Below are 21,565 nucleotides of genomic sequence, written 5' to 3'. Positions count from 1 at the left end.
TTCTCCTCCACGATCACCAGAGGGGAGGAGTCTGAGCGGAGGTCCGGGAGGAAGTGTCTCCGTGCAGGAGAAGCTCCCCGCGGTGCACACAGTGCCTAGTGATAGGCAGACCGAGGGCTCTACATCGTGCCGCCCTCCCCGACTCCTACAGTCATCCTCAGCCAGCAGGGGAGCGGATGTAGATCGTCCAGCAGCAGCCTGACAGAAAGTGTAAGTACTGACTCACACATGTCTGTCTCAGTGGGGGAGGGGGGTCAGAGCAGCAGGCAGCGTGAGAGGGGAAGGGAATCAGGTAGGGGCATCCTGTGTCAGAAGGGGGAGACAGCCATGAAGGGGCATGGGATGAACCATGCTAGGGCATCCTGTGTCAGAAGGGGGGAGACAGCCATGAAGGGGCATGGGATGTACCATGCTAGGGCATCCTGTGTCAGAAGGGGGAGACAGCCATGAAGGGGCATGGGATGTACCATGCTAGGGCATCCTGTGTCAGAAGGGGGAGACAGCCATGAAGGGGCATGGGATGTACCATGCTAGGGCATCCTGTGTCAGAAGGGGCAGAGACAGCCATGAAGGGGCATGGGATGTACCATGCTAGGGCATCCTGTGTCAGAAGGGGCAGAGACAGCCATGAAGGGGCATGGGATGGACCATGCTAGGGCATCCTGTGTCAGAAGGGGCAGAGACAGCCATGAAGGGGCATGGGATGGACCATGCTAGGGCATCCTGTGTCAGAAGGGGCAGAGACAGCCATGAAGGGGCATGGGATGTACCATGCATGGGCATCCTGTGTCAGAAGGGGGAGACAGCCATGAAGGGGCATGGGGTGAACTATGCATGGGCATCCTGTGTCAGAAGGGGCAGAGACAGCCATGAAGGGGCATGGGATGTACCATGCTAGGGCATCCTGTGTCAGAAGGGGCAGAGACAGCCATGAAGGGGCATGGGATGTACCATGCTAGGGCATCCTGTGTCAGAAGGGGCAGAGACAGCCATGAAGGGGCATGGGATGTACCATGCGTGGGCATCCTGTGTCAGAAGGGGTAGAGACAGCCATGAAGGGGCATGGGATGTACCATGCTAGGGCATCCTGTGTCAGAAGGGGTAGAGACAGCCATGAAGGGGCATGGGATGTACCATGCTAGGGCATCCTGTGTCAGAAGGGGCAGAGACAGCCATGAAGGGGCATGGGATGTACCATGCTAGGGCATCCTGTGTCAGAAGGGGGAGAGACAGCCATGAAGGGGCATGGGATGTACCATGCATGGGCATCCTGTGTGATGGCAGAGCCATAAGCCCGTTCTCACACTGGCGCTGATTACTGCGGCTCTTTGAACGCTGCGGTAATCGCAGTAAAACACTCCCATTGTTTTCCATGGGGCCTCGCAGACATTTGCTCGATTTGAAGCGCTGTTTGCTGTATTTTGCCGGTTTTCGCGCTCCTCATCAGTGACGTGCGCTAAACCCCAGTATGGACCAAAAATGAACGTAAAATCCAGCAAAACACCGCAATCCAAATGGCAGAGTTTTGCCGAGCGCCTGTGTGAGAGCGGCCTGAAGCCACGGTCACACACACCATCAGTAAAACGCTGCATTTAAAGACGCGATTTTGAGTGGTGTTTAACCCCTTCCCGCCCCATGACGTAAGGGTACGTCATGGGAGCCGGGTACTTCCCGCAAAATGACTACCCTTACGTCGTAGGGATAGCGCGAGATCATGACTGATGTCACTCTATCCCACAGCGGGAGGCGGCTGTCAGTCATAGCCGGCCTCCTGCTGCAGCAGCGGGGGTGCATCGGAGATGCGCTCCCTGCTGTTAACCCCTTCCCTGTCGCGATGTATGTAGATCGCGGCATGGGAAGGGTTCACAGAGGGAGCGCGCTGCCTCTGTGAAGTTGCCGGGCTCTCGCGATATAATTGCAGAGAGCCTGGCTGGTTGCCATGGCAACAGGATGCCAGATACCGGCGTCTGTGTTGCCAGAGCCTATGATCACTGTATAAGCGATAAGGCATGGCAGGACAGAAGTCCTGCCATGCCTTATCACAGCGATCATCAGTGCTGTGCTGTAAGTCCCTCGGAGGGACACAAGTTGTGTAAAAAAAAAAAGAAAAAAAAAAATGTGAAAAAAAGAAAAATGTAAAAAAGCACCTTTTGTTTTACGCTTTTTCTCATATTGGCATAAAAAGGGTAAAAAAATAAATAAAATGGCACATATTTGGTATCGACGCGTCCGTAACGACTTGTATAATCAGTTAAACACGCTTTTAATTCTGCATAGCAAAAAGCGTAAAAAAAACGCTAAAAAACAGAGGCAAAATGCTAATTTTTAGCATTTTGCCTCCCAAAAAATGCAATAAACGTGATCAAAAGAGCCATAAATTCCCGAAAATGGTACCAATAGAAAGTACAGCTCGTCTCGCAAAAAATAAGCCCTCACAGAGCTCCGTACATAGAAAAATAAAAAAAGTTACAGGACTTTAAATGCAGCGATTTAGAAAAAAAAAAAAAGGGTTTTCATTGCAGAAAAGTTGAAAAATCTAAAAAAAATAAGAATTTTGGTATTGTTGTAATCGTACCGACCCGCAGAAAAAATGGATTGTGTCATTTATGCTGCATGATTAACGCTGTAAAAAAAATAATCTATGGCAGAATTGATGCATTTTCTCTCCCTGTTATTAAAAAAAATAATAAATGTTTTACAACATAGTCTATGTTCCCAAAAATGGCACCATCAAAAACTACAGTTCGCCACGCAAAAAACAAACCCTTATACGGCCGCGTCGACGGAAAAGTAAAAAAGTTATGGCTTTTAAAAATTGGAGATGAAAATCTGCCAAAAATCGTTGCGTCCTTAAGCCCAAAATAGGTCGTGTCAGTAAGGGGTTAAGAACACATTGTACAGCTCTACACTGCGATTTATACGCACCCCACCATTATAAGGGGAGATGAGGGGTGTTAAAAAGTGCTTAAACACATGAAAATAGAGCAGCAGCTCTCGAAAGTCGCGGAGTTAGAAACGCCTCATCCGAACGTCAGTCTGCCAAGTTCCATTGAAATCAATGAAGGCGTTGTACAGCGTTTACTGCCGTGTTTGAAACGCCGCGGTAAACGCTGTAAAAAAGCGCTGTGTGTGAATGTGGCCTAAGGGTATATTCCTAAGTACATAAAATGGCGCAGATTGTCCGCAGCGGAGAATTCACACAAGTTCCGCATCAAAACCACATCAGAAAAAAATGTCAAAATCCTCGCCATTGGTGAAGGCTTTGGCGCAGGTTTTATGTGTATCCGCAGCAGATTTCACCTTTCCAATTTTCTTTTGCGGTTTTGATGCAAAATTTTGTGCGGATCGGCCGACTGAAACAAGAGCTGTTTTCCACTACTTGGGCACAGACCCCAAGACCAGTCTCACACGGGTGATAACGCAGAATTATGAAGCCCCGGCTTTTCAATGCTTTCTTTCACATTTTCGATGTTTTCACTGATGTGATGTTGCGTGGGAAAACAAATCGCTGCCTGCCCTATCTTTGTGCGTTCTGCTCTTTTTTATCGCCCATGTTTCCCTATGGAGTCTTCGTTTTATCGTATCGCACGAACTTGCGATTTTAGTGCAATGCGATTTTTAACATTAGAAACTCCTATTGTCTTTCTCGCATGAAAACTGCAAACGACGGCGATGGTTTTGTGAAAAAAGCATCGCTGACGCTCTATGAGAAAAACTGCAATATTGCTGCAATTTTGCGATCGCCCTTGTAAATCTAGCCTAAGAGCATGGGGAGGGGGGCCCAAGCTAAACTTCTGCACCCGGGCCCATGAGCCTCTAGTTACGCCCCTGCTCCAGGCGGAATGGCCGCTCTGTACAGGCCCACAATTCTGCAAATTCTTGTGTAGAATGGCCATTCCCTCTGGAACAACCCCAATAGTAACAGTGCCCTGCTCCCCTCGTGTCCCTAATAGTAACAGTGCCTTCTGCAGTGGCCCCAATAGTAACACTGCCCCCTGGAGTGGCCCCAATATTAACAGCGCCCCCTGGGGTGGCCCCAATACTAATAGTGCCCCCACATCTCAAAAAGCTCAAACTGTGCAAGATGAAGAAGAGTACCAACCAGTAGAAATTCAATGTTGACAACATAAAGCTTATGTATGCTGCGGGAGTAAGGCCTCGTTCACACGGGCGACAAAGTCGCGTGATTTTGTAGCGTTGCTACAAATTGCATGTATGAGAACCCCATGCTTTCCTATGGATTCTTCACACATGCCATGTTTTGTAACATGCAACACCCCAAAACAAAAACCATGCAGGTTCGGCGATATGCATGCAACTCGTGAGGTTTTGTAGACCATGTTTCCCTTTGGAGCGTTCTTCTCTATTGCATCACATTGCAGAAAAACGCGGTTTTTGTGCGGTGCGATGCAACTTTGATAGTAGGAAAACCTACTGTCAAGGCCTAAACTAAGCCTTAGCTGCAGGGGGAAAAAATGCACATACATCACCTTAGACGCGCTGTCAGCCCAGCCACATCTTCTCCTCGGGTCCCGGCACTGATCTTCTTCTCTTCTGGACGGGAATTAAAAAATCCCTGCCTTTATGAAGCGCTGGCTGTGATTGGCTGACACTTAGCCAATCACAGCCAGCGGTTGATGAATGGCTGCGAATGAAGCAATCACATGTTGTTTCCAATCTAGAGTACTAGAGCCTCCATGCCCACCCCTATCACATCATGTATCCGAGCTAGAGGCAGTACAACAGGGTACTAGAGCCTCCATGCCTGCCTGTATCACATCTTGTATCCAAGCTAGAGGCTGTACAACAGGGTACTAGAGCCTCCATGCCTGCCTGTATAACAACTTGTTTCCAAGCTAGGGGCCGTACAACAGGGTACTAGAGCCTCCATGCCTACCTGTATCACATCTTGTATCCAAGCTAGAGGTGGTACAACAGGATACTAGAGCCTCCATGCCTACCTGTATCACATCTTGTATCCAAGCTAGAGGCGGTACAACAGCGAACTAGAGCCTCCATGCCCGCCTGTATCACATCTTGTATCCAAGCTAGAGGCGGTACAACAGGATACTAGAGCCTCCATGCCTACCTGTATCACATCTTGTATCCAAGCTAGAGGTGGTACAACAGGGTACTAGAGCCTCCATGCCCGCCTGTATTACATCTTGTATCCAAGCTAGAGGCGGTACAACAGGGTACTAGAGCCTCCATGCTCGCCTGTATCATATCTTGTATCCAAGCTAGAGGCGGTACAACAGGGTACTAGAACCTCCATGCCCACCTGTATCACATCTTGTATCCAAGCTAGAGGTGGTACAACAGGGTACTAGAGCCTCCATGCCTGCCTGTATCACATCTTGTATCCAAGCTAGAGGCTGTACAACAGGGTACTAGAGCCTCCATGCCTGCCTGTATAACAACTTGTATCCAAGCTAGGGGCCGTACAACAGGGTACTAGAGCCTCCATGCCTACCTGTATCACATCTTGTATCCAAGCTAGAGGCGGTACAACAGGATACTAGAGCCTCCATGCCTACCTGTATCACATCTTGTATCCAAGCTAGAGGCGGTACAACAGGGTACTAGAGCCTCCATGCCTACCTGTATCACATCTTGTATCCAAGCTGGAGGTGGTACAACAGGATACTAGAGCCTCCATGCCCACCTGTATAACATCTTGTATCGAAGCTAGAGGTGGTACAACAGGGTACTAGAGCCTCCATGCCTGCCTGTATCATATCTTGTATCCAAGCTAGAGGTGGTACAACAGGGTACTAGAGCCTCCATGCCCACCTGTATCACATCTTGTATCCAAGCTAGAGGCGGTACAACAGGGTACTAGAGCCTCCATGCCCACCTGTATCACATCTTGTATCCAAGCTAGAGGCGGTACAACAGGGTACTAGAGCCTCCATGCCGACCTGTATCACATCTTGTATCGAAGCTAGAGGTGGTACAACAGGATACTAGAGCCTCCATGCCTGCCTGTATAACATCTTGTATCGAAGCTAGAGGCGGTACAACAGGGTACTAGAGCCTCCATGCCCACCTGTATCACATCTTGTATCCAAGCTAGAGGCGGTACAACAGGGTACTAGAGCCTCCATGCCCACCTGTATCACATCTTGTATCGAAGCTAGAGGCGGTACAACAGGATACTAGAGCCTCCATGCTTGCCTGTATCATATCTTGTATCCAAGCTAGAGGTGGTACAACAGGGTACTAGAGCCTCCATGCCGACCTGTATCACATCTTGTATCGAAGCTAGAGGTGGTACAACAGGGTACTAGAGCCTCCATGCCCACCTGTATCACATCTTGTATCGAAGCTAGAGGTGGTACAACAGGGTACTAGAGCCTCCCTTCAAGTGTTCAGTTTTCTGCAATAAATCATCCTTTTCCTCTGATATTGTAATCACTTACTTATATCAATGTTACAGTCTAACATAGAAAGCTTCATTCGATTCCGACAACTACTTCTAGGGAAGGGATTATTTTTACAATGAGTGTAAACATGATAGTAACTCTGGTTTTATGGTCTCTTACATAAGATGTTCAATATTGCCAGCAGCTAGAATGTTCCAATAAATAATGAAGGGCAGCCATCCTGGCTAGAAAAGACCACTGTACAATGCGATTATTTCTGCGGCTAGTGGGAGAGATTATATGGATGACAGTATATTAGGAAGCCTAAGTCCTATAATAGACACGTGGAATGACCCTGGATGAATATATAAGTATATGTTTTGCCAGGCACAACCTGGAGGGCATCAGTTTTCTCTATGTTGGTTTTCAAGCTTTTGATTGTGGTCATGGGGTGATCATGTTGCTATGCCATGCACTTTAGAGAAATCTCGAATGCAACCTATTCAGCGCTAGTAAGTTATTGTAAGGTCTATTCATGTCTTATGTACCCATGATAGTGTGACAATAATAACCGCTCCAGTACAGTACCAGCTTTTGATATATCATATTTTCTGTCAGTTTTCAGGCTTCAGTGAGATGCAAGGCTTGGAAGAATTGGTACTATTTTCCAGTGGCATAGAAACCATTGAAAAAAATACGTTTAAAGCAATGAATAACTTGAAGATGTTGGAAGTATGGAACAATAGACTGACTGCAATTCCCAGATCACTACCCTCAACACTGGAAGTCCTAAAATTGGGTGATAATTCAATTCCTTCATTCAGTCACCAATCTGCTTCCTTCCCAATCTCAAGTATCTGAATATGGAGAACAACAAGCTGATGTTCTTCTATGAAAACTTCTTCACACATTTCCCAAGCTTACAGTATCTCAGGTTAGCTGGAAACCAATTTGTTAAAGTTCCACCACGACTACCTAAATCCCTCCTCTCCTCGAGGTTAGAGAGAAATCTTATAAAAAGTGTGTCTATAAGAGATTTAAAGCAACTGGAAAATCTTTTTGATCTTAATCTTTCTGGAAATCAGTTGTTTTCAGCAGATGGTCTACAAGTTGTCACTATAGATGAGCGAGTATACTCGCTAAAGGCAATTGCTCGAGCGAGCATTGCCTTTAGCGAGTACCTGCCCGCTCGAGACTGCAGGTTTGGGTGCCGGCAGCGGGCACGGAGCTGTGGGGGAAAGCGGGGCAGAACGGAGGGGAGATTTCTCTCTCTCCGCCCGCTCCCTCCTGCTGACAGCCGCTACTCACCGCTCCCCTACACCGGCACCCGAACCTGCAGTCTCGAGCGGGGGAGGTACTCGCTAAAGGCAATGCTCACTCGAGCAATTGCCTTTAGCGAGTATACTCGCTCATCTCTAGTTGTCACCAATCTTACATCTTTAGATCTCTCCAAGAACCAACTCTCTGCTATCCCTCAAAAACTACCCTCTAAATTACAGAGACTTGACTACAGCAATAATCAGGTTTCAAGAGTAACAGAGAAAGACATGAGAGACCTGACCAACCTTCAACATCTTTTCCTGGATAATAATGGCATGGTTGTATTTGAGGACAAATCACTTCAGTGGTGTGTTCACTTGTCCAACTTGGCTATGGAGCAGAATCTTCTAACTTCTATTCCGTTGGGGTAAGTACTTATTAAGCCATGAAATGAAATGTTTTCATATTAAATTGTAGTAATTTAAAGGGGCTTTCCAGAAGTCCAATATTGATATCAATATTTGATCAGTCGGAGTCCGCCACTTGGGACCCTGCCAATGAGCTGTTTGAGGAGGCCACAGCTTCTTCACTGCATACCAGGCAGAACATCACACATGTCATAATGCGGGTGCCGGCGATGCCAGCTCAATCCCATCCACTTGTCAGGCGACATGACGAATGAATGCTTAAGAGTAGGCCACAGTGCTTACCTGAGTCCCATGGTCTCTTCAGACAAGTGAACGGTGGGGGTCCTGGATGACAGACCCCCACTAATCAGAAATTGGTGATATATTCTAAGGATAGATCATTGATATTGGAATCACAGAAACCCCTTATAAGAGGATTTTCTCATTGTAACAAAGTCTGACATGCCAATCAGGTGTGTCACAATGATTACATCTGTGGGAGTAGACGAGCTAGGGCCAATGCATTATCCAACACAACTGGGATGTGGGACTAATTTCAACACTCCTGTCAATAGTCATTATGTTGCTTCAGTCAGTGGTCTACATCAGAAGTATTCACCAACATATACCGCTAATGGAGGCCTCCAACATTTGCCACCCTATAGGCTTTCTGTGGGATACTTTGACCAAAAACTCTTATTGTAAAACAGGGTTTTCATTTTTTTTTACATCCTTCTGTTTCTTTGCAATTTTTAGGCTTCCATTTACTCTTACAAGGTTGGATTTTAACCCCTTAATGACACCGCCTATTTTGGCGTTGAGGACCAAACGATTTTTGGTATTTTTTCATCTCCATTTTTCAAAAGCCATAACTTTTTTATTTTTCCGTTGACGCGGCTGTATAAGGGCTTGTTTTTTGTGTGGCGAACTGTAGTTTTTATTGGTACAATTTTTGGTACATAGACTACATTGTAAAACTTTTATTATTTTTTTTATGATCGTAGGGAGAGAAAATGCATCAATTCTGCCATAGATTTTTTTGGTTTTTTAAAGTGTTAATTATGTAGCATAAATGACACACACATTTTTTTCCTGCGGGTCGGAACGGTTACAACGATACCAAAATTCTTATATTTTTTTTAGGTTTTTCCACAATAAAAACCCTTTTTTTTGGAAATTATTATTTTTTTCTAAACTTGCTGCATTCAAAGTGCTATAACTTTTTTATTTTTCCATGGACGGAGCACTCTGGGGGCTTATTTTTTGCGAGACGAGCTGTACTTTTTATTGGTACCATTTTGGGGTACACATGTTTTTTTAAATCAGTTTTAGTGCGTTTTTTGGGAGGCAAAATGCTAAAAAGTAGCATTTGACCTCAGTTTTTTAGCATTTTTTTTAATGCTTTTTGCTGTGCAGGATAATAAGTGCATTCAATGTATTGTACGCATCGTTGCAAACGCGTCGATACCAAATATGTGGGATTTTTAATTAAAAAAAAATAAATTTTATGCTAATATGAGAAAAAACATTTTTATTTTTTGTACTTTATTTTTCTCTTTTTTTTACACAGTCTGTGTCCCTCTGAGGGACTTTTACTGCAGCACTGCAGATTGCTATGATAAGGCATGGCAGGACTTATCTCCTGCCATGCCTTATCTCTTATTATAGCGAATACAGGCCATGGCAATACAGGACGCTGGTATCTGGCATCCTGTTGCCACAGCAACCAGCCGGGCTCTCGCGATGTTATCGCGAGAGCCGGCTGGAGTCACAGAGGGAGCGAGCTTACTCTGTGAACCCTTTCCCTGCCGCAATCTACTTAGATCGCGGCAGGGAAGGGGTCAACAGCAGGGGGCGCATCTCCGATGCCCCCCGCTGTTGCAGCGGGACGCCAGCTACTAGTGACAGCCGGCTCCCGCTGCGGGATAGCGCGAAATCTGCTATGATCTCGCGCTATCCCCATGACGTACCCTTACGTCATGGGGCGGGAAGGGGTTAAAGGAAAAAAGATAGATCATGTTGGAGTCCATGATGTAAAACATTTGAACTAACTTCAAGTTCTGAACCTTCGAAACAATAAGCTCACTTGTATACGTGAAGTTTTAGAATCCCTGCCTCGCTTGAGACACCTCTACTTAGATGGGAACCCCTGGAATTGTACCTGCAGTCTTCTTACTGTTAGAAGATTGCTACTAGAAAAAGGAACTGACATTAAGGAAGGGGAGTGTGCAGAGCCCCCATATTGCCGTGGGGAGAGGTGGATGTCTTCTAATTCCATGCTAAGACAGTGTCAAACTTCCTATACTTTTGACAAAGGCAAAGACAGTAAGAAAAAACTGAAGGTTCCTGAGGTATCAAATGGGAAACCTCACATAGATGATGATGAGGATTATGATTATGATACAGAATACTGAAGTACTTTTTATCCCCATGACATTTATTGGATATGGACTTAAAGAGATTGGCTCAGAACCACCGACAGGTGTCGGCGCTTTCCATAGCAATGCTATGGGAAGCGTTGGCCAGCGTGATTGGACAGGGGGCCTTCCGCAGCATTTCCGCATCCACAACAAAGTCAAAATGATGCTGTCTTCCGAAGTCTTCAGCTATCAGCGCACTCCTTTCTCCGGTATGCAGTACCGCTTGACAGGTGATGGCACTTCCTCATTATCTGACGAATGGCACTGCGCACAGTACAGGCCACCAGGTATCGGCTGAAGGAGTGCGCTGACAGCCAAAGACTTCAGCAGTGAACGCCATATCTTCTGAAATCAGCCTCAGGTACGGATTTTGACTCTGTTTTGGATGCAGAAATGGTGCGGAATTTGTTGCGGACATTCCACAGCATTTCCGTCCCATATAAGCACAATCTAAAGCCCAATGGCCACGGACGGATCTGATTTGTGGAATTCACAATAGGGATCACTATTACTACTGAGGCCACTCTGCACATGGCAGCATACCTCAAGCTGACATAGGGTATGGTTACATGTGGCTGAAATGTGAAATGTCTGCAGTGGACATTTCCATGGCAAATTATGCAGCATTTTCATATCCAAAAACGGTCCAAATCTGTACCGTTGGTGCGGATTTTGACTGGAAATCAGCCACGTTTCTGCAGCTGATTTCATACTATGCGGCGCTCCCCCCTCCTCTCTTACCTCCTCTGGCTTCTGGTTCCTAGCGGCCATAGTGGCCTCACCTGACCAGCCGCACCGCACCTGATCAAACCCCTGTGAACTGGAAGCCGGTTACTACTGAGGCCAATATAGGGGACACTATTACTACTGGGGTCACTGTGGGGGTCACTATTACTAAGGGTTTTTTTTTACTTGTTTTTGCTTTTTTTTTAAAAAAATCCCTACAAGGGACTTGAACTTGCAATCGTTTGCCTACTCATGCAGTATAATGTAATACCATAGTATTACATTGTACTACAATGTGGCAGGCATTCTACCAAGCCACACTACAGGCATGGTTTGATCAGCCATTGCAGCTCTAGGAGCCCTCACAGGACAACCAAACATCACTCTGCATTCACATAATGGGGGCATATTTAGGAGCCCCAGACTTCCATGTGGGGATTTGAATGCCACTTACCGCGATATTTAAAGGGTTAACAGCTGCAATCAGCATTTACTCTGATACTGACTGTTGCCGGCAGGTGTCAGCTATAAGAAACAGCCGGCACCCGCATTGTATGGAGCCGGATCAGCTCCTGATCCCCCTCCATACAAACACTGAATGCACAGGACCTAACTGTATGCCCTGTGTCATTTAAAGTGCTTGTCCAGGGAGTGGAAATAGTCAGTCCATCAATGTCGAAAGTTCCACTTCTGGCAACTTCCGACACAGGATTACATGGTATGGCCCTTCTATAGCTCATGATGTCATTACAAGGAGCTAGCTTTTCAACTAACTTGAGTAACTAAAACCAGCCCGCGTCTCTGCTTCTGCATTGGTCATGACAGAGAAGGGAGTCGGCTTAGACCCCTTTTACATGGGATGACAGTCAGGCACAAAAGCGCTCAACAGTCGTCCCAGCAGTAATTGTTCCTGTGCTTTTACACAGAAGTTATCATCGCTCCGTGAATGGACAAAGGCGGGCCGGAGATCACTGCTGCCTGCTTGCCTCCGTTCACAGTAAACAGGCAATCATTCATAGATATATGATTGCCTCCTTAAGGCCCATTTACACCAGCCGATGATCGCTAAAAAAATTGCTAATCAGCGATCGTTTTAGCGATAATCGGTGCGTGTAAATATGCGCCCATCGCGTGCTTTTCGGGCAACCTAAAAATCGTTCTTCCCTCTTATCAGAAGTTCTCCACGGGGAGTGCTAATGGCATGGTTTCCCCATGGAGAACAAAAGATTTGAGGCTACTAACGGCTTTCATTGAAGGCTTCATTTGCACACCTAATTAGTTGTTAAGTAGCTGAGTAGCTACTTAATACTTTATGCAAAATGATCTCTCAAAGCTGTCACTCAGACTGTCATTTGAGCGATCTTTGAGCGAACATCTGCCCGTGTAAATGGGCCTTTACACAGGTTGGTTGTCGTTTGATTTTTATGCCTGCACGATCCTAACGATGAACAAATTCATTCGTCTTTCAGATTGCGCAGGAATTTACACTGAATGAATATTGTTCAGATTCCCGCCATCCAACAGGAATCTTAATAATCATTCAGTGTAAAAGGGCCTTTAGAATAAGCCAAACAGCTAGCCTCCTGTGATGACATTACAGGCAACGGAAGGACCATACCCCGTGAACCGGTGTCAGATCCAAAACGGCTAGACTGGGTAAGTGGTTAACTATTTCCTTTCCCTGGAAACCCTCTTTAAGTCACAGCGTTGATCTTATAATGTTGATAATGATTATGGCTCCAATATTTCCCAAAACGACATCTTCAGTGAAGGGGTGTGACCTTTTAACAAGGTATGAAAAAAGTTCAAGTACGGGTTCATTCACATGACAATGCTGCATGTATGGCGGTACATGGAGTCCCACAGAGTCCATATTATAGATCTATAGGCTTTGTGGTCTGAAACATGGGCAATCTGAGGGGACTTTCATATACCCCCCTATCGCCAGCCACAGCATAGAACTGTGGGGCATTAACCCCTTAAGGCCATTTTTTCTTTTTTAAATTTTGGTTTCTCCTCTCCACTTTTAAAAACTCTTTTATTTTTCCATTGCCAGAGCTGTTTGAGGACTTGTTTTTTTTTGTGGGGAGAATTATATTTTTCAATAGTATTATCGAATGTACTATATAATATACTGAAAATAGTTTTAAAATTTCTACCTTGATTGTAGCAGCCTGTTTCACCGCCTTTAGCTTGGATACGAGATGTCATCCCGGGGGGCATGGATGCTCTAGTGCTAAGCAGGGCCAAACTTTTGCTTGGATGCAAGATGTCATACGGGCTGGCATGGACTCTCTAGTGCCCTGTTGCTCCAGTTTTCATAGAAGATGGGATACGGTTGGGCACGGAGGCTCCAGTTCACTGCTGTACCACCTCTGACAGATGAGCCGTCATCAGCTCCCTTCCGACAATGCTTTCAGTTTTCGGGCCCCTGGGGTTCAGCTGCAGCGCCACCGGCCGCACTGTGTTCTAATGCCAATTTGGAGCCATTACCCTGGGCCCGGGCCTATGGCTGCTTTGAGATGCCCATAATGAATCGCCTTGCGGGTGGTGCTACACTAACCGTAAAGCTACAGTGTCAGTCAATCGCAGCGCTTGCTTAGTGACGCACGCTAAGGAGCTGGTGGAATAAGCAGATAGGCAGGTGACAAAGCCACTGTTTTTCCAATGGCAATCTCCTAACGGTTAATTTCGGTTGGCTCTTTCGGGGTTTTCAGCACGCGGAGCTAATATTTCGGCACAAATTTTGCATTCTGTTGTGATAAGTAAAATGCGCGCGTCTCCCTAAGGGCAAAGACTCTGCGGTTGTCGGCATAGAGATAGTGCTCAGGTTTACAGTCACGATTGGGCGGTACTATGGGTCGACCGCCACAACGGCAAGGGGGGTGCGGCAGTGGAGCTGTGAGGCCCGGCGAGCCAAGCCAGGTGAGGGTCAGCGTCACCCATAGCCACCTACGTTTTTGGTGGCTAACAGCGTGGTGGGCAATGCAGCGTTCGGGTTCCGGGTAAAAATGGCGCCTTGGCGACATGTGCAGAATGTAAGAGGCCTGTAATGATTTTCTGTGGTCTTCTGTATGTGCAAACTGTTTGGGTTAAATGGACGTCCACGGGAGTGCGGTAGGGAGATTGCAGTGTGTAACGGAACTATGTTGTGCTGTGATGGTTTGAGTTTTGTCGGTTTTGAATTCTTCTCTAATTAGAGTAAAAGGCTGTGAGATGAGCCGTTCATTTATTACAGAGCCCAGAGGGTTGGGTGTGGTAGGAAGCCTAGGCCACTAAGGTAAAAGTAAAGCGCGCTGGGAAGTAATCCACCTAGCTGGATGGCGGTATGCCTTTAGCTGTCACTTTATCCCCCAGTGGGCCCAGTGGGTACTCATTGCACCGACCTCGGAAGGACAGAAGGCTGAGTCGACCACCTGACGTACGTGGGGATTGAACCCGCACATCTCAGGTCGTGAGCGAGAGCTTAGCACTGCAGCACTACCACTGCCCTAATGCTCTGCGCCACACGAGGCTCACAATGTAACTAGGTGCCCGTTTACATCTATAATCCTGGTCCAGTGTCTAGCTTGGAAACGAGATGCCATATAGACAGGCGTGGAGGCTCTGGTACCCTGCCGTACCGCCTCTAGCTTGGATACAAGATGTGCTACGGTGTGGTGGGGCATGGATGCTGTAGTGCTAAGTTGGGCCACCTCTTGCTTGGATTCAGAATGTGATACGGGCGGGCATGGAATCCCTAGTGCCCTGCTGGGACACCTCCAGCTTTCGTATAAGATGTGATACGGGGGTGGGAGAAGGGGAAGGTAGCTGCAGCAGCCTGTTTCACCGCCTTTAGCTTGGATACGAGATGTGATACCGGGGGGGGGGGCATGGATGCTCTAGTGCTAAGCAGGGCCACCTTTTGCTTGGATGCAAGATGTCATACGGGCTGGCATGGACTCTCTAGTGCCCTGTTGCTCCAGCTTTCATAGAAGATGTCATACGGTTGGGCACGGAGGCTCCAGTTCACTGCTGTACCACCTCTGACAGATGAGCCGTCATCAGATCCCTTCCGACAATGCTTTCAGTTTTCAGGCCCCTGGGGTTCAGCTGCAGCGCCACCGGCCGCACTGTGTTCTAATGCCAATTTGGAGCCGTTACCCCGGGCCCGGGCCTGTGGCTGCTTTGAGATGCCCATAATGAATCGCCTTGCGGGTGGTGCTACACTAACCGTAAAGCTACAGTGTCAGTCAATCGCAGCGCTTGCTTAGTGACGCACGCTAAGGAGCTGGTGGAATAAGCAGATAGGCAGGTGACAAAGCCACTGTTTTTCCAATGGCAATCTCCTAATGGTTAATTTCGGTTAGCTCTTTCGGGGTTTTCAGCACGCGGAGCTAATATTTCGGCGCAAATTTTGCGTTCCGTTGTGATAAGGAAAATGCGCGCGTCTCCCTAAGGGCAAAGACTCTGCGGTTGGCGGCATAGAGATAGCGCTCAGGTTTACAGTCACGATTGGGCGGTACTATGGGTCGACCGCCACAACGGCAAGGGGGTGCGGCAGTGGAGCTGTGAGGCCCGGCGAGCCAAGCCAGGTGAGGGTCAGCGTCACCCATAGCCACCTACGTTTTTGGTGGCTAACAGCGTGGTGGACAGTGCAGCGTTCGGGTTCCGGGTAAAAATGGCGCCTTGGCCACATGTGCAGAATGTAAGAGGCCTGTAACGATTTTCTCTGGTCTTCTGTATGTGCAAACTGTTTGGGTTAAATGGACGTCCACGGGAGTGCGGTAGGGAGATTGCAGTGTGTAACGGAACTATATGAGCAGAAAATAGAGATGGAGGGGAGCTACTACCGTTAAAAATTTTCTTCTTTATTGAATAAAACAAAGCATACAGCTCACAGGTACACGCTGAACGCTTTTCGGCAAAAAGCCTTTGTCAGCAGCTATGAGGTATGGAGTGCATAAGACATTTATAGACCAAATACAAATTAAAATCAATGGAGAGATACTTGTGTATGTTAGCTTGTCAGGGGGAAAAATGGTTGAGGGATGGTATAGAGCAGTGGTGGCGAACCTATGGCACGCGTGCCAGAGGCGGCACGCAGAGCCCTACCTGCTGGCACGCGCCGCCATCGGCCGCTCACCACCTTAGTGAATGCCTGCAGGGGCCGCGGCTCCCCTGCTGACATTCACTCAGCGCTGCTATCTGTGCTGATGCCGGTGTGCACCAGGATCCTCCTCCCCCGTCCCCCGACGTCTCCTACTTTGGTTCCGCAAGAGCAGGGGGAGAAGGCATCCAACAGAAGCACACTGCTTTCAGTGTGCACCTGAGAGCAAGCAGGAGAGGAGCGGCGCTCCTACGAGGAGGAGGGGTAAGTATGTGGGGCAGGGGGCGGGTATTCTGACTGCTGGGAGAGGCGGGGGGGGGGGGGGAGACATTCTTACTGCTGGGAGAGGCGGGGGGGGGGGAGACATTCTTACTGCTGGGGGGGGGGAGACATTCTTACTGCTGGGAGAATCGCTGGGGGGGGGAGACATTCTTACTGCTGGGACAATCGCTGGGGGGGAGGGGGAGACATTCTGACTGCTGGGAGAATCGCTGGGGGGGGAGGGGGAGACATTCTGACTGCTGGGAGAATCGCTGGGGGGGGAGGGGGAGACATTCTGACTGCTCGGAGAATCGCTGGGGGGGATGGGAGACATTCTGACTGCTGGGAGAATCGCTGGGGGGGGGATGGGAGACATTCTGACTGCTGGGGGAATCGCTGGGGGGGGGGATGGGAGACATTCTGACTGCTGGGAGAATCGCTGGGGGGGGATGGGAGACATTCTGACTGCTGGGAGAATCGCTGGGGGGGAGGGGGAGACATTCTGACTGCTGGGAGAATCGCTGGGGGGGGAGGGGGAGACATTCTGACTGCTGGGAGAATCGCTCGGGGGGGAGGGGGAGACATTCTGACTGCTCGGAGAATCGCTGGGGGGGGATGGGAGACATTCTGACTGCTGGGAGAATCGCTGGGGGGGGGGATGGGAGACATTCTGACTGCTGGGGGAATCGCTGGGGGGGGGGGGATGGGAGACATTCTGACTGCTGGGAGAATCGCTGGGGGGGGGATGGGAGACATTCTGACTGCTGGGAGAATCGCTGGGGGGGGAGGGGGAGACATTCTGACTGCTGGGAGAATCGCTGGGGGGGGGGAGGGGGAGACATTCTGACTGCTGGGAGAATCGCTGGGGGGGGGGGAGGGGGAGACATTCTGACTGCTCGGAGAATCGCTGGGGGGGATGGGAGACATTCTGACTGCTGGGGGAATCGCTGGGGGGGGGATGGGAGACATTCTGACTGCTGGGAGAATCGCTGGGGGGGGGATGGGAGACATTCTGACTGCTGGGAGAATCGCTGGGAGGGGGATGGGAGACATTCTGACTGCTGGGGGAATCGCTGGGGGGGGGATGGGAGACATTCTGACTGCTGGGGGAATCGCTGGGGGGGGGGGATGGGAGACATTCTGACTGCTGGGGGAATTGCTGGGGGGGGGGATGGGAGACATTCTGACTGCTGGGAGAATCGCTGGCGGGGGAGCGGAGGCATGACTGCTGGGAGAATCGTTGGGGGAGGCATTATGACTGCTGGGAGAATCACTGGGGGGGAGGGGGGGCATGGTGACTGCCAAGAAAATCGCTGTGGGGGAAGGGGGGCATGCAGACTGCCAGGAGAACCGCTGGGGGGGAGCCATTATGACTGCTGGGGGAACCGCTTGGGGAGAGGGGGGCATTATTATTGCTGGCGGACAGCTGGGGGTGGCATTGTGACTGCTGGTGGACCACTGGGGGGGTATTATGACTGCTGGGGGGGGAGCGGGCATTATTACTGCTGGGGGACCGCTGGAGTATGTCACTCTTATTACTAATGGGGGGGGGGGTGTCACTATTATTACTGCTGTGGGATGTCACTATTACCGCTGGGGTATGTTTACATGCGGCAGAAATGGGCAGGGCTGTTTCAAAATAGACCGGGTGCAGATTTTGACTGCTTTTTAGATGCAAAAACGCTGCAGAATTTTCCACAGAAATCTCCGCTTAGGACATTCTGCAGTATTTCCGCGTCCAAAAAGCAGTCAGAATCTGCACCCGGTCTATTCTGAAACAGCCTTGTCCTTTTTATAACGACGGGGGTAAAATCATACATTGTGATAAGCCCCGCCCCCTGACATGTTGGCACTTTGCGATACATAAGTGGGTTTTGGGTTGTAGTTTGGGCACTCGGTCCCTAAAAGGTTCGCCATCACTGGTATAGAGGGTGTGTTCAAGAGCTAATTACAGCACATGTTACAACCAGCATACAGAGATTTGTGGCAGGAGGATTCAAAACAGACAGATAGAGAAACAAGTATGCATGTGGATATCTGGGAAACAATACTTCAATACATTTACATAGCGATAAATAGGTAAAGAATCTAAGGGGGAAAAAAAAGAAAGAAAGAGAAAAAAAAAAAAATCTATTTAAAAAAAAAAATTTTTTAGATCTTTTCTTTTTCTCTCCCATTCTTATCTCTTTTTTCAAATATATAGTTGCACAAGCTGTTCCCGCATAATCATAAAGCGATTGCAGGGTATATAAATTCACCAGAGTTTCAAGAGAAAAAAGCAAGACAAAAAAAAAAAAAATTACACATATATATATATATACACATTTTCTTCTTTCTTTTTTACCTATACTCCCCCCTTACTGTTTGTTAATAAACACAGAATAAATACGTTCTATAATTCATACCAAATGGGAATCTAGTATTTAATTCCAAAATCCAATACGCTTCCCTACGAAGAATATCCTTCATTTCTACTTTTTGTTTCCTATTTTTCCAAACTCTGTCTATACCCAAACATGAGAAATTTTTTGTTTCACCACCATGTTTTAGAATGAAGTGATTTGCAACCCCTGATTTTCCTAATAGATTTTTTTGGATGTCCCTCAGATGTTCTGCTATTCTAGTGTGTAATCTCCTAGAGGTGCATCCTACATAAAGTAAATTACATAGGGTGCATACTATTATATAGATTATTCCACTAGTTTTACAGTTAATAAAGCTATTGATTTTGTATTTTTTGTTGTTCTGGGGGTTATTAAATTCCCTAGATTTATTAAGGGTGTACTGACAACAACCACAACGTGGGTCACACATTTAAAAAATCCATTAATATTAATCCAGTTGTTTTTGGGTTTCTGACATATGAAATTCTTAGATACCCTGTCTCCAATAGTACGATTTCTGCGAGAGGTACATAACACGCCTTTGTCTAAGATAGATTTTAAATCGTCGTCCTGTTTTAAAATTGGAAGATAGGAGAAAAATAATTTTCTTATCTGTGGGAATTCCCTACTGTATGGTGTAGTGAAGACAATTTTGTTGGATATACCATCAGATAAGTCTTTATCCTTATATAATAATGTCTCTCTGTCCATTTTGTTAACCTTGTCCCTAGCATTATTCAAAGTTTGTGAGTTATAACTTCTATTCGCCAAGTGGGTACAGATTTGGTTTGCTGATATATTATAACTTGATGTATTGGTACATATACGTTTTGCCCTAATGAATTCCGTAAGTGGTGTAGCATTAATTGTATGTCGGGGGTGACAACTAGTCGCTTTAAGTATCGTGTTGCCACTGCTGGGTTTACGGTATACTGAAGCATTGATACTGTCCCTAGAGCAACTGACCTCTAATAGGAGATCCAGGAAATTAATTTTGTTCTGATCACTGTTGATGGTAAACTGTAAGTTGCAATTATTCTTATTGATATAACTCAGGAATTCTGATAATTCTGAGTGGGCACCAGAAATGGTGACATCATGGGAATGGAGAGATCCCTGTCTCCAAATAATAATGATGTCATCCAAGTATCTGGCATACCACACCACGCTGTCAATGAATGGATTAGATATAGAGAAAATATAAGATTCTTCCCACCAAGCCATATTAAGTATGGCTAAAGTGGGAGAGAATTTCGACCCCATAGGAGCTCCTACCAATTGCAAGAAAAATTGATTATTAAAAATGAAAAAATTATGAGTGAGAAGAAACTCTGTGCAAAGCATAATAAATTCTCTCAGTTCACTACTGTATTCGCTATACTCTCTCAAATGGTGGTGTAAAGCTTGTAAGGCAGCGTGGTGTGGTATACAAGTATAGAGACTGACAACATCGCATGTTACCCAAATGTAATCCTCCTGCCACACAAATTTATCCAATTTTTTCAAAACACTACTGCTGTCTTTCAGGTAACCCGGTACTCACATAGGTAGTGGTTGTAAAGATTTGTCTACCCAAGCACTAAGTCTTTCACATAGAGAGTCAATTCCTGAAATAATAGGGCGCATAGGAGGAGGGAAAGAGTCCTTGTGCGTTTTGGGGAGGCCATACATAAATGGGACTTTTCCCGGCGTCATCCTGACGGCAGACATGGAGGTTGCACCTTGACCTCGTAGGGACAGGAAGCAAGAGACTTTAAAAGGCTCCTCCCGTCTCCCATTCACCAGTGCTTCCTGTCCCTACAGGGACATGCAAGAGGAGCTCCCTCCAGGGAGCTGCAGTATAACAACCGGGATCGACGGTCCACAGGGCCGCTTCCCCTCTCACCTTCCCAAGAGGAATCTTGCTGACAAGCGGGGCTGACGGTCCACAGGGCTGCTTCCCCGTTTACCTCCCCTCCGGAGAGTCAGCGCGGTCCGGGAGCACGGCGGGCCACAGGTCTGACCGCCCGGGGTTCACCACCGCAGCGGCGGACCAGAGGTCCTTGAGTCCCCTCCTTCCTCTTCCAGTTCGGAGTTGTTTCAGCCGGGGAGAGCGGCGGGCCACAGGCTCAGATGCCTCTCTCCTCCAGGCACGCCGGCGGGGGGCGGAGCCAATGACACGGCGTGACGTCAGACGCCGTCAGCTGACCCGGAACAGTGGGATATTTGAAAATGGAGACCCCCCGGCAAGCTTCCACTGACAGCACACCTTCAGAGAAGGATTCATCTGTCTAATCTGGTTCTGTCTGTGTTTCTGCATCATGACTATAAAGGAACCAGAGATGGAAGCCCTGCAAACTGTAAGTGTTACTTGTTGCAGGAATGTTATGCTCAGGGATTTAGCATTGTGTGGGGGGTTTTCCCTTATGTGCATGCATGTATATTCTGCAGGACAGGGAATCCACCCGGTCTAAACAGGACCTAAAGAAAAAACACAGGGAAGGCGCTCTGTGTCTTTAAAAAAAAAAAAAAAAACCCGCTATGCCCCGATTGTATCTCCAAGATCCTTACGGATGAACAGGCCGCATTCAGGGAAGATATTAGATCCCTGGTTAGAGAGGAGGTCCGGGCATCAATTTCCAGTCTCCCCCCAGCTCAGCGGGAAGGAAGGGCC

The 21,565-nt window shown here is 47.6% G+C and overlaps 1 pseudogene; it reads left to right on the top strand.

The window, feature by feature from the left end:
* The first annotated feature begins 7,735 nt into the window (after window positions 1–7,735).
* LOC136633127 (nephrocan-like) lies at window positions 7,736–10,446 on the top strand (annotated as a pseudogene).
* The last annotated feature ends 11,119 nt before the right edge of the window (window positions 10,447–21,565 follow it).

This window comes from Eleutherodactylus coqui, chromosome 1 (genome assembly GCF_035609145.1).
Source record: "Eleutherodactylus coqui strain aEleCoq1 chromosome 1, aEleCoq1.hap1, whole genome shotgun sequence".
NCBI classification, from domain to species: Eukaryota; Metazoa; Chordata; class Amphibia; order Anura; family Eleutherodactylidae; genus Eleutherodactylus; species Eleutherodactylus coqui.
This window is presented reverse-complemented; position numbering and strand designations above follow the sequence as displayed.